This window comes from Lissotriton helveticus, chromosome 1_1, assembly GCF_964261635.1.
Source record: "Lissotriton helveticus chromosome 1_1, aLisHel1.1, whole genome shotgun sequence".
Lineage (NCBI taxonomy): Eukaryota > Metazoa > Chordata > Amphibia > Caudata > Salamandridae > Lissotriton > Lissotriton helveticus.
This window is the reverse complement of record NC_136057.1, coordinates 1,938,897,499-1,938,911,632: the sequence shown is the minus strand read 5'-3', so window position 1 is coordinate 1,938,911,632 and position 14,134 is coordinate 1,938,897,499. Positions and strand designations below refer to the sequence as shown.

The following is a 14,134-nucleotide window of genomic DNA, read 5'->3' as shown; positions in this document are numbered from 1 at the left end:
TAGTAACACACGCAAATAGAGAGGCGTTAGCAGTCTCTCTGACACATTTAAATGTCTTTAAACAATCGAGATTGATCTACAATAGTGGAATTGTCACAGCATGTATATATGTTGAAAAGCAAGCAAAATATCGCGATTCGAACCTGGAGAAGTCTCTGACAAATTCTTTCTCGGGAGCTTATCCTTTCTGACCATGAATGACAATGATTTCTGATGTTGAGAACTATGAACTTAAATCTGTTACATTATTTATGATATTCTAATATATATATGGATATATATATAGAGCTACATATATGGTTTTCACATATGTGTGATGTGTTTCCGGGCTCCGGTACATAGGCAGAAATATTCATGTGCTTATGACTTTGAAGAGGATACCCCTGGAAGAGAACAAGGATTACAGGTACGTAACTTATCCTTATGTACCTGTGGAATTAGTTATGACCAGTGCCCAGTACATACCTTAGGATGACTTCCCTGCTCACTTGCAATATATAGTAATACAACTTGACATCACAAAGGCATATCTGCTCATGCAGACATGTCCTCTCATAAAATATAATGCACCCTGCCTTAGGTTTCAGAGGCTTGCTGTACGGTGACTTACATATATTAGATGCAGTGACTTTGGCATGACGCACAGGAGTGTGTTATGTCATGTTTTCACTCGTGGTTTGCACTATGTCACGCGGGAAACATCCTTTACAACGAAACTTTTACAACGCAGTGCTATTACAACGCAGGTTTTACAACGAAAACCATTACAACGCATTACGCTGGGGGGCGCTCTAATATAGGGAATAGATTTAATTTACTAGACAAAACATCCTTCCCTACTATCCACGGGGACTGGAGTTGGAATAGTAAATTAAACTATTCACTATCCAGCACCCCAAAGCGCTATGCGTTGTAACAGCATGCGTTGTAAAAACTGCGTTGTAACAGCATGCGTGGTAAAAGCATGCGTTGTAGTGTCATACATCCTGTCACGCAGCCTCCAATGGCAGTCAGTGTGAAATTTGGTTGTGGGTCCCTTAGGGTGGCATAAGATATGCAGCAGCCCTTTAAGACCCTCTTTAGGACACATGCCCTAGGTACCTGGGGGTACCATCTGCTAGTGACTTACAGGGGTAGTAAAGTCCTTAGTCAATTGTCGCCCATTTCAACATCACCTTGTTTTGAGGAACAAAGGGGGCAAAAAGTGTGGGGAGGGGTAACTGCAACAAACGCCCAGTTTCCTACACTCTGTTCCTTGACACTGATGCCGTTATTTGTGTTAAAACAGTAAACGAGAACACCAAAAATCTTTCAGGATAATACTAATATACAACAAGCATTTGCAATGCAATAGGTCTCGCATTTTCTTGAGTTGGAGCTATTGGCATTGTAAATGATGATGCCTTTTATTTATGATTTGTTTTTTAAAACATAAATAGAAAGTCATTGTCATTTACAATGCCAATAGCTTAAATTTGTGTAAAGGAGAGACTATTGCATTGCAAATGCTTGTGTTTTGATCCTATGCGGGAAGTGTATGCTTGTTGTGCATGACGTCCACCGAGGTGCAGTTATCATATTATGGGTAGTAGTAGTACGTTGGCTGATGAAGTGTGAAAGACAATTACACAGTTTATGGTTTTCAGTATGCTGTTAGCTTTGGACAGTTCTACAGGTCCCTTTACTGAATTTCATATGCTGTAGTCTGCTTGGCCGGTTACAACACTGGGTTGTCCAATCTGAGATTGTCTGTAGGGAAGGGCATTTTTATTATCATCCCACATCTTAGTGATATGTAAGATGTAAAGAAGCAATCAGATTGTAGAGCTATTTGGGACCTGCAGTGAATGGGCTATAATAAAGTGCTCCAAGATTGTCCAGTAATGTGTGACAATCTCTTCAGTTATTCCATGCCAGTTCATTTGGTATTAATAGCAGTGTGAATGGCACACACATACATTGCATATCACACCTGGTGCAAAACACCAGATCTTGGCAGCTGTGAGCCTATCATGCCTTATCAGGAAGTCCAACTTGACCCAGCGGGCCCCCAAAACTTGCGCACAGAGGTGGAGAAACCCTTAGAAAAAATTAACTCTGTAATCCTAGGGGAGGTGAGGAAAAGGCAGTTTGTAGTCCAAAAACAGTCATTCTGGAACAAGGTCACACTCCCCAATACTACTAAAATATCTCTTGGAGGCTGGAGAGTAAAATGCTTTGGAGTATAACCAGATCACAGTTCCTAATCCTGAAAATGTAGCTTCGTGGGTTGACACACATGCTGTGGAAATGTGTAAGTCTTCTAAGCAGCTCGCAGGATCCAGTGCTTGGGCACATTAACTAATTGAGTTAAAGCACCTTTTCCAGAGACTTGTGCGTAATCTGTATGACAAAGGGTGAACACAGTCCTGTCGATGGGACTCTCGTTGCAGACATCTGTCACAACTGCAAGTCACAGGCTGGAATTCCACATAACCCGATTGGCGACAGATAAAGTGGAATGGTAGGAGTTGGAGTTTTTAGGTTTAACTTTGTTTTTATTGGCATTTGCATAAAAAAGGGGTACAACCATTTCCAATGAAGCCATACATAAGGCACTTGCACATCAATTCTAAAATAGGTCCCATCCTGTTAGCAATGATCTTTTAACAAAATAGCCACCACAAGACCCCTTCTTCGCTGCCTTTGTAGTCGCTGTGAAAACAACCAGATGTTGAGGGTTGATGATATAATGCCTTTTAATGAAATATAAGAAGAACCCTTCCCCGTTCCTCAACTCCCCCTCTCTCCCCTGAACTAGTGTGCTCTTCTAGTGTACCAAGGTGCGTTTTGTTGAGAGGGAAAGTCATGGGGTAATCACTGTATGTTGTGGTGTTGGAGTCAAGCTTGTGAGCGGAGAATGTGAAGATATTTAGGGCATGTGATCTCATTCATCTCCATCGACAGAAGAGCGAGCAGTGTCTGCCAGGAATCTGTGAAGCTGGCCATAATGTTACTCGAGGAGGCCTGTATGCATTCCATTCCTATAATATGCCATAGCTTATGTAGCCACCCCAGCCGTGTTGGGCTCGTAGGTGAGCCCCAGTGTGATAGTATGTTCTGAGTAGCAGCTCCTAAAGCTATCCCATTAATCTGCCTCATCTGGACCTAAGTGGGTATGTTATGGGGTTGGGCAGCCCCAAAATCGTGTATGCAGGGAAACGCAGTATCTCAGTATCAAATTGGCGATCGATATCGTCCAAAACCCCCTTCCAGTAGTTCTGTAGCTCTCTGCAGTCCTATAGTATATGTACTAGAGTGCCATCCTCCCCACAGCCACGCCAGCACAGCGGACTACGCGTTGGATTCCCCCTGTGCAAGCGGGCCGGGGTCAGAGGCCAATACATGGCCACCTTCACTGCTGCCTCCTTGCTAGCTACGTTACCCGTCATGTGATTCACGCAATAATAGATATCCGCCCACTCTTTACCCGTGAGTTCTCTCTCCCATCTCCTCTGACCTGCAGTTGGCTCTGCAGGGGCCCCACCTCTAAGCATGCTGTAAATGTCGGAAATCATCGCTTTGTCAGTATTCTTAGTGTATAACCACTTCTTGAACTTAGTTAGTTTCCTGGCTATGTGAGGGTGCACTTCAGTGTGGAGGAGCCAGTGTCTGAGCTGGAAGTAGCGAAAGCGCTCTGTGTCCGGAACCCCATAGTCGCTCTTGAGGTCCTGGAAGGGGATGATGCTGTCGAGGTCAAAGTAATGGCCTGCTGACCGGCAATCGAATGCCCTCCAGACAGAAAAAGCCCTTGTGTCTGTGCCTGCGGAAAACTCCTTATTGTCAAAAAGAGGTGTAATGTTAGAAGGAAATTTCGTAGACCCTGTTTTACCGCCACCCCGTCCCACGCTCTCAGCATAGTCTTTGTGACAGGGGAAACCCGAACGCCGTGGGGGGGTCTGTCAGTCCGGTTAAGAAAGGGGACCTTCCAGAGATCCAGTTGGGCTATTGACCTATCTTGGAAAAGCCAGCTTTTCTCGGATTCGGGGCGTTTCCACTCCACTAGGTACCGCAATTGTGCTGCGCGGAAATATTCGAATACATTAGGAATACCTAGTCCCTCCTCATCTGGTTTCAGATATCCCAGGTTCTTGCGTAGCCGAGGTCTCTTCCCTCCCCATAAAAATTGATTGATGGCTCTCTGTAGGGCCTGTAGAGTACCTGGGGGTGGCCAGACCGGAATAGTTTGAATGAGGCACAGTGCTCTGGATAGGAGAGACATCTTTACTGCTGCTATCCTTCTCAGCAGGGAAAGCGAGTGACGTTTCCATTCATTCAAGTCTTTGGTGGTGCGCTGTAGGAATTTAGATTAATTGAGCTGTATCGAGTGGGACACAGACACTGCCAGCTCTATGCCCAATTAGGGGATGGATAGATATATTGGTATACCTGCGTATGTCCCAGCAGCACATGGGCGTACCGGACCATCATCCCGGAACCAGAGGATCGAAGACTTCCCAATATTGACTCGCAGGCCCGAAATCAGGCCATAGTCCTCCAATTCCTTCAAGAAGGCGGGGACCAAGCGAGCTGGTGACTAGGGAGGCAATAATATTGTCTGCATATAAACTAACAGTATGTTGTTCTCCCCCAAATGAGATGCCCACTATCTCTGGATTATACCAGATTGGTCTGGATCAATTATGCCAGGCATAAGAGGACCTAGGCGAGCCGCTAGTATACCCGTAAACAATTTTATATCGACATTAAGCAGCGAAATGGGCCTATAGGAGCTGCACTTGGAGGCGTCCTTACCCGGTTTAGGTGCACCACTATCGAGGCCATTAACATCTCCTGGGTGATTGCGCCTGGGCCCGTGAAGGAATTAAAACTTTTGGTAAGTTTTGGGGCCATGACAGAACAGAACCTCTTGTAAAACCCAGCCGAGAATCCATCCGGTATCTGGGTTTTCATGAGTTTAAGGCGGGAGATAGCTCCCACTACTTCATCAATGCAACTGGGGTCATCAAGCGCTTCTCCATTGTGCTGGTTCAGCGCGGTCGTGTGTGCGGTTCGGAGGTAGGCATCTGTATGTGGGTTGGACGATGATTCCTCTTCGTATAGAGCGGCGTAATAATCCTGAAAAGCCTGTGCTATGTTCATGTAATTGGTGAGTTTGCCTCCCTCTGGACTTGTGATCTCCTTAACCTTACTCTGTTGTGTCTTTGCCCTCATTCTGCTAGCCAGCATTCGGCCTGTCTGATCCCCTCTTATGTAATAAGAATGCTTTAGGCGAAAAAGCTGCATATTCTGCTCTGTTTAAGTGGAGCCCCGCCAGCAGGGCTTGCACGTTCTTCAATTGCCGCCAAATTCTAGGAGCTCCCGTTCAGCTATGGGCCCTATCCAGCACTTGAGCTGTAAGTTCTTCCTGTTTAGTTTTGTGCTCCCTATTTTCTGCCGCTGACAAAGCTATCAACTCACCCCTCACAACTGCCTTAAGCACCCCCCATAGTGTAGCTACGGAAGTGTCTGGGGTATCATTGAGCTCCAGGTAGTCATTAATGCACTTGAGGATTTGCTCCTGTACCGCCAGTTTGTGAGGCATAGCTTCCCTCAACCTCCAACTCCCCACGGGCCGATCTATTCGTGGGACCCCCTAGGTTACCACCACCGCATCATGATCTGACAGGGCCTCCGCTGTAATATAGATATCCTTGGCTGTCACCTGGACCTCTGCGGAGCCCATAAAATGGTCTAATCTAGCATAGGTGTGATGCGCATGCGAGTAATAGGTAAATTGGGAGGCCCGAGGGTGAGACGCCCTCCACAGGTCTATCAAACCCCTATCCTTCAGCCATCTCTTGCCCTCTCCCGAGACCTCCCCCACCTGGGAATATCGGCTGCTGGATCTACCTGCTATTGTGTCCATGACTAAGTTCAGGTCGCCTCCCACCAGAATGAAGCGATCTTGTGGCTCTAAAACCTTTGATAGGGCGGTTCTGAGGAATGTCTCCTGGCCGGCGTTCGGAACGTATTCAGTGCCAATTGTTAGAGCGAGGCCTTTAATCCAAAAACGGTAAACCAGTAGTCGCCCTTTGATTTCAGCTATCCTATCTCCCACCGACCCTCTAAACTTCCTCGCCACTAGGATCTCTACCCCCGCCTTCTTATTGTTTGTGGAAGAAAAATATTGATAGGGGAATGCCCTGGACTTCAGTCTATGCCAATCTCGTGCTAGCAACTGCGTTTCCTGCAGTAGACCTATATCTGCGTCTGCGTTCTTTAGGTAGGATAATACGGAACATCTCTTATTGGGGCTATTGAGTCCTTTAACGTTAAGTGTGAGGATGGTTAGTGCAGAATCTCGCATGGGTGGGATAGGTGGACAGCACACTCCCAGGCTCACGTTGCTGGCTGTTGAAGAAATCCCTGGCCCCCTTCTGTGTGATGATGGTTCCTGAAATCGCAACCTGTGGAACCCAAAGACCTCGCATGAGCACACCAGTTCCCCCCCTCCCTAACCCCAACTGCCAAAACAGTCCCCCCTCCCATATAGTCCCGTGCACACTGTATCCAGCTGTGTGCTCGTGGTGACATAAGTCAGTTCGGGGCATCTTGTGGCGTGGGCGAAGAAGCAAGACCCTCCCCACCGCTCCCGTCCTCTCAAGAACATGCAGAGTCCCCCGAACCCTCTCATAAGTCTTCTTAGGGGGATGTGTCGGTGGTAACTGCTTCGATTGCTGCTCTTCGTTCCTGCGCTAACATCTCTCCGGGTCGGGCCCTCGGGCAGCCCCCCAGAGTCTCTTCTCCCCACCATCTGCCAGCGCGCTGGGGACTGGCGTTGGTCGGGTGAGCTCTCCGTCGCTGGGCTTTGGTGCGGTAGACCCAGAAGTTTGCATGCCTCTGAGAGAGACGGTATATGGTGCAGTCTTCCGAGCCACTTAAATATGATACGAAAAGGATGCCCCCAAGAGTATGCCACCCCTTTCTTCCGCAAGTGTGCTGTGACTTCTTTGAATTGTCTTCTTTTCTGCAGGGTACTAGCTGCTAGGTCTTGGTACAAGGTGACGTTCAGGCTCATATATTGAACAGGGTGTTTCAATCTAGCTTCCCTGATGATGCGCTCTTTCAGTGGGTAGTCCGGAAGAAAGGCCAGTATGTCCTGTGAGCTCTATCAGTGCGGATCTCCATCTCTGCGGGTGCTGCCAGAATGTTGCGGAACAGTCCCTGTAGAAAAGCGGTGATGTCTGTTCCTTCTGCGTCTGATGGTACCGCCGAACTCGAATGTTATTCCGCCGGGAGCGGTTCTCGAGGTACTAGTCATGAGCCTGCAGGTCGACCTGTTGGTCTTTCAGGCGGATCACCTCCTGCTGTAGTTGCATTACTTCCTCCTATTTGGCCTGCTCCTGATTCTCAATAGCTACCACTCTGTCACTGAGGGTGTTTACCTCCCTCTGAAGTTCGCGCACCTCTCCCGCCACTTCGCTTTTCAGGATGTGAAAGTCTTCGCGAAGTGTATTAAAAAGCTTTTCTAGAAAGGATTTGGTTATAGGGGTGTCTTGATCATCGTGCCCCGCGCTGGATTGGGGGGTTTTGGTGAGCATCTCCTTTAGCGTGCGCTATTCTATCCCCTTTGATTGAACATAACGACTCCTGGAACGGCATAGCACCTGAGGCCTGTCTGAGCGAAGCCTGGCGCCAACCAGGTGGCGGCTGTGTCGCGGTCCGGTGGGGCGAGTCCCAGGAAGATTGCGACAGTTTCTCAAATATATGTCCCGGACTCGTATCGCTGTAGCCAATCCTCAAGGGGCAATACAAACCTCCGTTGGGCCACCAACCACAGGGCACGGCCGGGACCCCCTTGTGTCTGAGTGCTGGGCCCCCACTTAGGGCCAGGTGCCACTCATCACTCTCAGTGGCAGGACAGGGGGCCTCCGCTGCTTTAGTCATCTGTTAGTCCCCTCGGCAGACTGACACTGCTGCTGGCCCACACAAAGGAAGGCTCGTACTCTCGAAGTAAACGAGATCCCTGCGCACACAGTGCTAGAACTACTCCCGATTTTCATTTGTTCAGCATAAAAATTTAATATTTTCGTCTAAGGAACACAAAACTGAAATGTCCATTTTTTAAGGACAGTACGATGTTTTAGTAAGTCCCAAAGGCCAGGGCCACTTTCAAACAAGGAGCAGAGGAAAACGTCAAAAACGTCCTTTTTTTTCTCACCGATTCACAAACACCAACGCGGGAAGCTGCAGCAGGATATGCAAAATTACAAAAGTGACACCGGACAGGACTGGGAAAGGATGACAGGAAAAGACGCATTTGAAGAAGCGACTGTGCGCGCACCCACAAACAATGCACAGACACACGTTCATGGAGCGTACACGGCACATTACCGTCAACTGGGCCTCCTCGGGCTGGCTTGTCGCAAGGTCACTGTCCATAGTGCATTCAACACTTCCAGTCAACGTTCCTTAAAGACTTTAAAATAACCTCATCTCCGCAATTTACAATAGCAAAACACTGTGCCCAATTCTTAAAGGCATCGTATGCGTGCCTCGTTAACCCATCCAATACATTTTATAAGTGTACTGCACACTTTTGATTAATGCCTGATTTACTAATAATTATATTTGTACAACACTCAGTTACTCTACTAATTGTTACAGAAATATTCCCCTGCTTCGTGCACTGAGACAACCTGTACATTAGCCTTGCAAATTCTAATAAAACTCTATTGCCTGACCCGCAGTGGTGAAACTCAGTAGCCATATCACACCTACCTTCATTGCACTTAACTGGTTCCTGGTGCAGGAGAGGTCTTGGTTTAAAAAGACTTAACTTAGTTCACACAGCTGTCCAACCGCACCTTTCAATATATCAAACCCTGCAAGCACTATCCACCAAGCAACGAAAACTTCATCATGATTTTCAAATAATGAAAAGAGATTTTAAGAGGACATTATGTGTCCAAGAATCAATTATTCGAGTTCCCGGCAAGTCTCTTTTACACTCAAGAAGGAGTTCTCCAGAGTTACAAGAAAGAAACTGAAATCCTATCTCTTTACTGCCTTTGGACACTCACCCGGTAAACAAAGACGTGGGCCTGCAGAACCTGTGAGGGGACCTAGTAATAGAGGGCAGCAGCTGTCGACTCACACACAGCATACCCCGGACTCTGCAGCGTAGAACACAGCCTCCGGCAAGCCCTGAAAACAAGGTGCTGTTGCCTGATTTCACCGATGTATAACATGAACGATGCGCAGACATAGTTGTCAGTATGCTCACGTTCTGCTCAAATGAAGTGAGCCGTACACGTGCACATCGCCTGTCCTCCGGGCGCGTGCTCATCTTCTGTCCCCCATCGGCAGAAACTCGATGACTATAGATCTCGCCAAACGGGCAGCGCATGCGCTGCGTCGCTAGGCGAGACCTGAAAAGGGCATTCCGTCGCCACTAATGCCTGAACATACCTCCCCAAGCAAGGTATCCCCTTACCCTCTTGAACGTGTTCTATACATTGCACAATCTGATGATGAAGATCCGTTTGGACTTGCCGATAGTGTAACGCAACTAAAATTCAAATGCCAGTGCCAAGAAGGAGACTATGAGGAAACAAAGGAACCTTTTCCTGTGGGTCTACCTAGTCAAATTGAAGACCCTAACCCCAAGATTTCATTACAACCTTTTGAATGAGACACAGTGGTGATGGTGATCCTGATGATCGTCAATGCCTTTAACCCATATAAGCAAACTATGCATTCCTCACTTGGACCAATAATTCAAGTACCAGTTACTTTGGTTAACGACTTACAGCTCATGTTCACTGATTACTTCCTTGAATCTGCAACAACTGAACCATAAAGTCAGCCTTTCAGTTTGTCTCCTCCTCGGTCAAGGCCCTGAACTAGTTCCAAATTACAACACACTCCTGTACTTCTTTCACCAAGACGGAGTCCTTTAATACAGCTGTATTGCGGAACTCATTCCGTTGCAACGCATGCCTTTACCACGTGTGCATTACAACACAAATGCCATTACCATGCATAACCTTTACCACACATTTTTTTGCAGTGAATATACCTTTACCAGGCATGCCTTTGCAACTAATTTTTAGGGCTTGCCCCTAGCAATGCAGTGCGCAGCATTGCTCGCGCAGGCGAGAACCCTTTTGTCCGGAGTTTGAAAACAGAGCCTGGAATAGCACACACTTGTGCGTGTGCTTTTCCTTTTGGCTTCTGTTATTGGGCTTTGAGTGCATGTTTTTTTTAAACAGAGCACGCAATAGGCCAAAGGTGGGCGAATTGCTCCGCCCATGGCCTATTGGTGTCTGTTACGCGCACCAAAGCCCATGTGGTTTCAATTATCGTGCCCAGACACGGGCGCGATAATTGAAAACATATGGTTCACTGTGGCGCACGCGCACCACCCGCAGCCATGTTTTTTTTTCTTTCAGTGCCGCTTCTTAACTTAATGCCTTTAGATCTTCTTCGGGCTTAAAAACTCTAAGTCTTATTTTCCTCTGGTGTTGCTGTTAAGAGGCGGATACTCTTATATTATAATGTATACTTGATTGATTAAAATTCATAAAGACCACTGTTACCCAGGAATAGGATGTCCTGGCTCTGACAAGACTGCGCTTCACAGTTTGTACGGAAAGAAACACATAAACACAACTTTCAAAATGGCTTTATGCAGACACGTAATAAGAGTAAAGCAACATATGATCTGTTGACTGCGGTATCCGCACTTATAATACGTAACAAAGGATAGTAATGAACTTAAATTAATTGCATGACAGGTGCAAGACCCACAAGATTTAGTTCCTGATTCAACAAGCATTTGCAATGCAATAGGACTCGCATTATTAAAGTTTGAGCTATTGGTGTTGCATTATTTAGCAATGCCAATAGCTCAAAGTTTAAAAATGCGAAACCTATTGCATTGCAAATGCTTGTTTTGTAAAGGCATGACTATTAAAGGCATACGCATAGTAAAGGTTTTCCCTGCCCCCTGCCGTGAGTCCTCAAACCAGTCCCTGACGCACCCTCCAGGCCACCACCCCTTTTTTTTTAAAAATACCCAATCTCGGCCCGAGACCTAAAACTGGACCCCAGTGCCCTGTGCCCTAAAAGCAGACCCCTGTGTGACGCTCCTGTCCCCCCAGCCCTTTAAAAAGAAAAACACCCGGCCACTACCAAAATATAGGACTCCTGGTGCCTCCCTCTCCACCCCCCCACCCTCTTCCACCACCAGCCCTTTCAAAAATACCCAGCCCCTGCCCTGAACCCTAAGCCAGACCCCAGCGTGACCTCCCCTGGCCCCCAGTCCCAAAAAACAAAAATCTAAAACCCACCCCCAACCTAAAGCCCTAAAACCGTTGCGCATGCCTCAGGCCCAATCCCCTTTACCTCAGCACGACGATTAGGCATCTTTTCTGAGGCACAGCTTAGTGCATCAAGAAGAAGCCTAAGGGTCTCCCTTTCTTCTAACGACGCGATAGCCTTTACCATGCTGATGCCTTTACCACTGTTACCATGCATATGCCCTTACCATTCATACTTTTACAAAGTTAATTTGTTGTAAAAGCATGGTTGTAAAAAAGGGGGGTGGTGAAGGACGGAGCATGGTTAGCAAAGACATATGCATTGTAAAAACTGCATGGTAAAGGCTATACGTGGCAACAGCCATGATGTAATGGCTGTTCCCCTTTAGTACCCCTGCCACTGCTATCATCCATTGCAGCTCTTCCTGTGACATTAGCCTGTCATGATGTATATTTTCATAATGCCCAAGAAAAAGGGGGAAGAACACAAAGATACTGCTCAATATATGGGTCCAGAATGGGAAGTTTGCTAGTCTCTATCAATGCCTTTTCTGGGTAGTAATGATTCAGAAAAGGGGGTGGTGATGAACAGAGTGTCTGAATTAAGCAGACCACTCTTACCCAGTCCAAAGATCAGGGCTTGATCCATCACCGTTATTTAGCTCACTGCCCCATCCCAGCTCAGAACCTGGCTATATGCAAATTAGTCTGTCCCTGGCCCAGTGCATCATGGGAACAGGGCAGACCAAACTACCAAGCCAATTCTTCTCCAGAAAGGAGACAAGCTTCCGGGGACCGGTTTCTGCCATTTCAGGCGTCGTCGGCCCGGCTTGCTTGAATCCTGATGGAGCAGTGAGCAAGGGACTCATGTCTGAGTATACCCTTCCACGCTTATGGTGGACAAAATGATTCAGAAAAGGGGGTGGTGATGAACAGAGTGTCTGAATTAAGCAGACCACTCTTACCCAGTCCAAAGATCAGGGCTTGATCCATCACCGTTATTTAGCTCACTGCCCCATCCCAGCTCAGAACCTGGCTATATGCAAATTAGTCTGTCCCTGGCCCAGTGCATCATGGGAACAGGGCAGACCAAACTACCAAGCCAATTCTTCACCAGAAAGGAGACAAGCTTCCGGGGACCGGTTTCTGCCATTTCAGGCGTCGTCGGCCCGGCTTGCTTGAATCCTGATGGAGCAGTGAGCAAGGGACTCATGTCTGAGTATACCCTTCCACGCTTATGGTGGACAAAATGATTCAGAAAAGGGGGTGGTGATGAACAGAGTGATCAAGCCCTGATCTTTGGACTGGGTAAGAGTGGTCTGCTTAATTCAGGCACTCTGTTCATCACCACCCCCTTTTCTGAATCATTTTGTCCACCACAAGCGTGGAAGGGTATACTCAGATGTGAGTCCCTTGCTCATTGCACCATCAGGATTCAAGCAAGCCGGGCCGACGACGCCTGAAATGGCAGAAACCGGTCCCCGGAAGCTTGTTTCCTTCCCAGTACAAGAATTGGCTTGGTAGTTTGGTTTGCCCTGTTCCCATCATGCACTGGGACAGGAACAGACTAATTTGCATATAGCCAAGTTCTGAGCTGGGATGGTGCAGTGAGCTAAAAAACGGTGATGGATCAAGCCCTGATCTTTGGACTGGGTAGGAGTGGTCTGCTTAATTCAGGCACTCTGTTCATCACCACTCCCTTTTCTGAATCATTTTGTCCACCATCAGCGTGGAAGGGTATACTCAGATGTGAGTCCCTTGCTCATTGCACCATCAGGATTCAAGCAAGCCGGGCCGACGACGCCTGAAATGGCAGAAACTGGTCCCCGGAAGCTTGTTTCCTTCCCAGTACAAGAATTGGCTTGGTAGTTTGGTTTGCCCTGTTCCCATCATGCACCGGGACAGGAACAGACTAATTTGCATATAGCCAAGTTCTGAGCTGGGATGGTGCAGTGAGCTAAAAAACGGTGATGGATCAAGCCCTGATCTTTGGACTGGGTAAGAGTGGTCTGCTTAATTCAGGCACTCTGTTCATCACCACCCCCTTTTCTGAATCATTTTGTCCACCATTAGCGTGGAAGGGTATACTCAGATGTGAGTCCCTTGCTCATTGCACCATCAGGATTCAAGCAAGCCGGGCCGACGACGCCTGAAATGGCAGAAACCGGTCCCCGGAAGCTTGTTTCCTTCCCAGTACAAGAATTGGCTTGGTAGTTTGGTTTGCCCTGTTCCCATCATGCACTGGGACAGGAACAGACTAATTTGCATATAGCCAAGTTCTGAGCTGGGATGGTGCAGTGAGCTAAAAAACGGTGATGGATCAAGCCCTGATCTTTGGACTGGGTAAGAGTGGTCTGCTTAATTCAGGCACTCTGTTCATCACCACCCCCTTTTCTGAATCATTTTGTCCACCATAAGCGTGGAAGGGTATACTCAGATGTGAGTCCCTTGCTCATTGCACCATCAGGATTCAAGCAAGCCGGGCCGACGACGCCTGAAATGGCAGAAACCGGTCCCCGGAAGCTTGTTTCCTTCCCAGTACAAGAATTGGCTTGGTAGTTTGGTTTGCCCTGTTCCCATTATGCACTGGGACAGGAACAGACTAATTTGCATATAGCCAAGTTCTGAGCTGGGATGGTGCAGTGAGCTAAAAAACGGTGATGGATCAAGCCCTGATCTTTGGACTGGGTAAGAGTGGTCTGCTTAATTCAGGCACTCTGTTCATCACCACCCCCTTCTCTGAATCTTTTCTGGGTAGTAAGCACTATTTAATTGTAACTACAATACAGTGCCTTAACTGTAGAAATCACTCCCCTGGCTTCAGACTC

The 14,134-nt window shown here is 47.4% G+C and overlaps 1 protein-coding gene across 1 annotated transcript in view; it reads left to right on the top strand.

Moving 5' to 3' along the window:
• CEP350 (centrosomal protein 350) overlaps nt 1-14,134 on the top strand; it is a 1,478,431-nt gene that overhangs the window by 287,565 nt on the left and 1,176,732 nt on the right. The window lies entirely within an intron of this gene.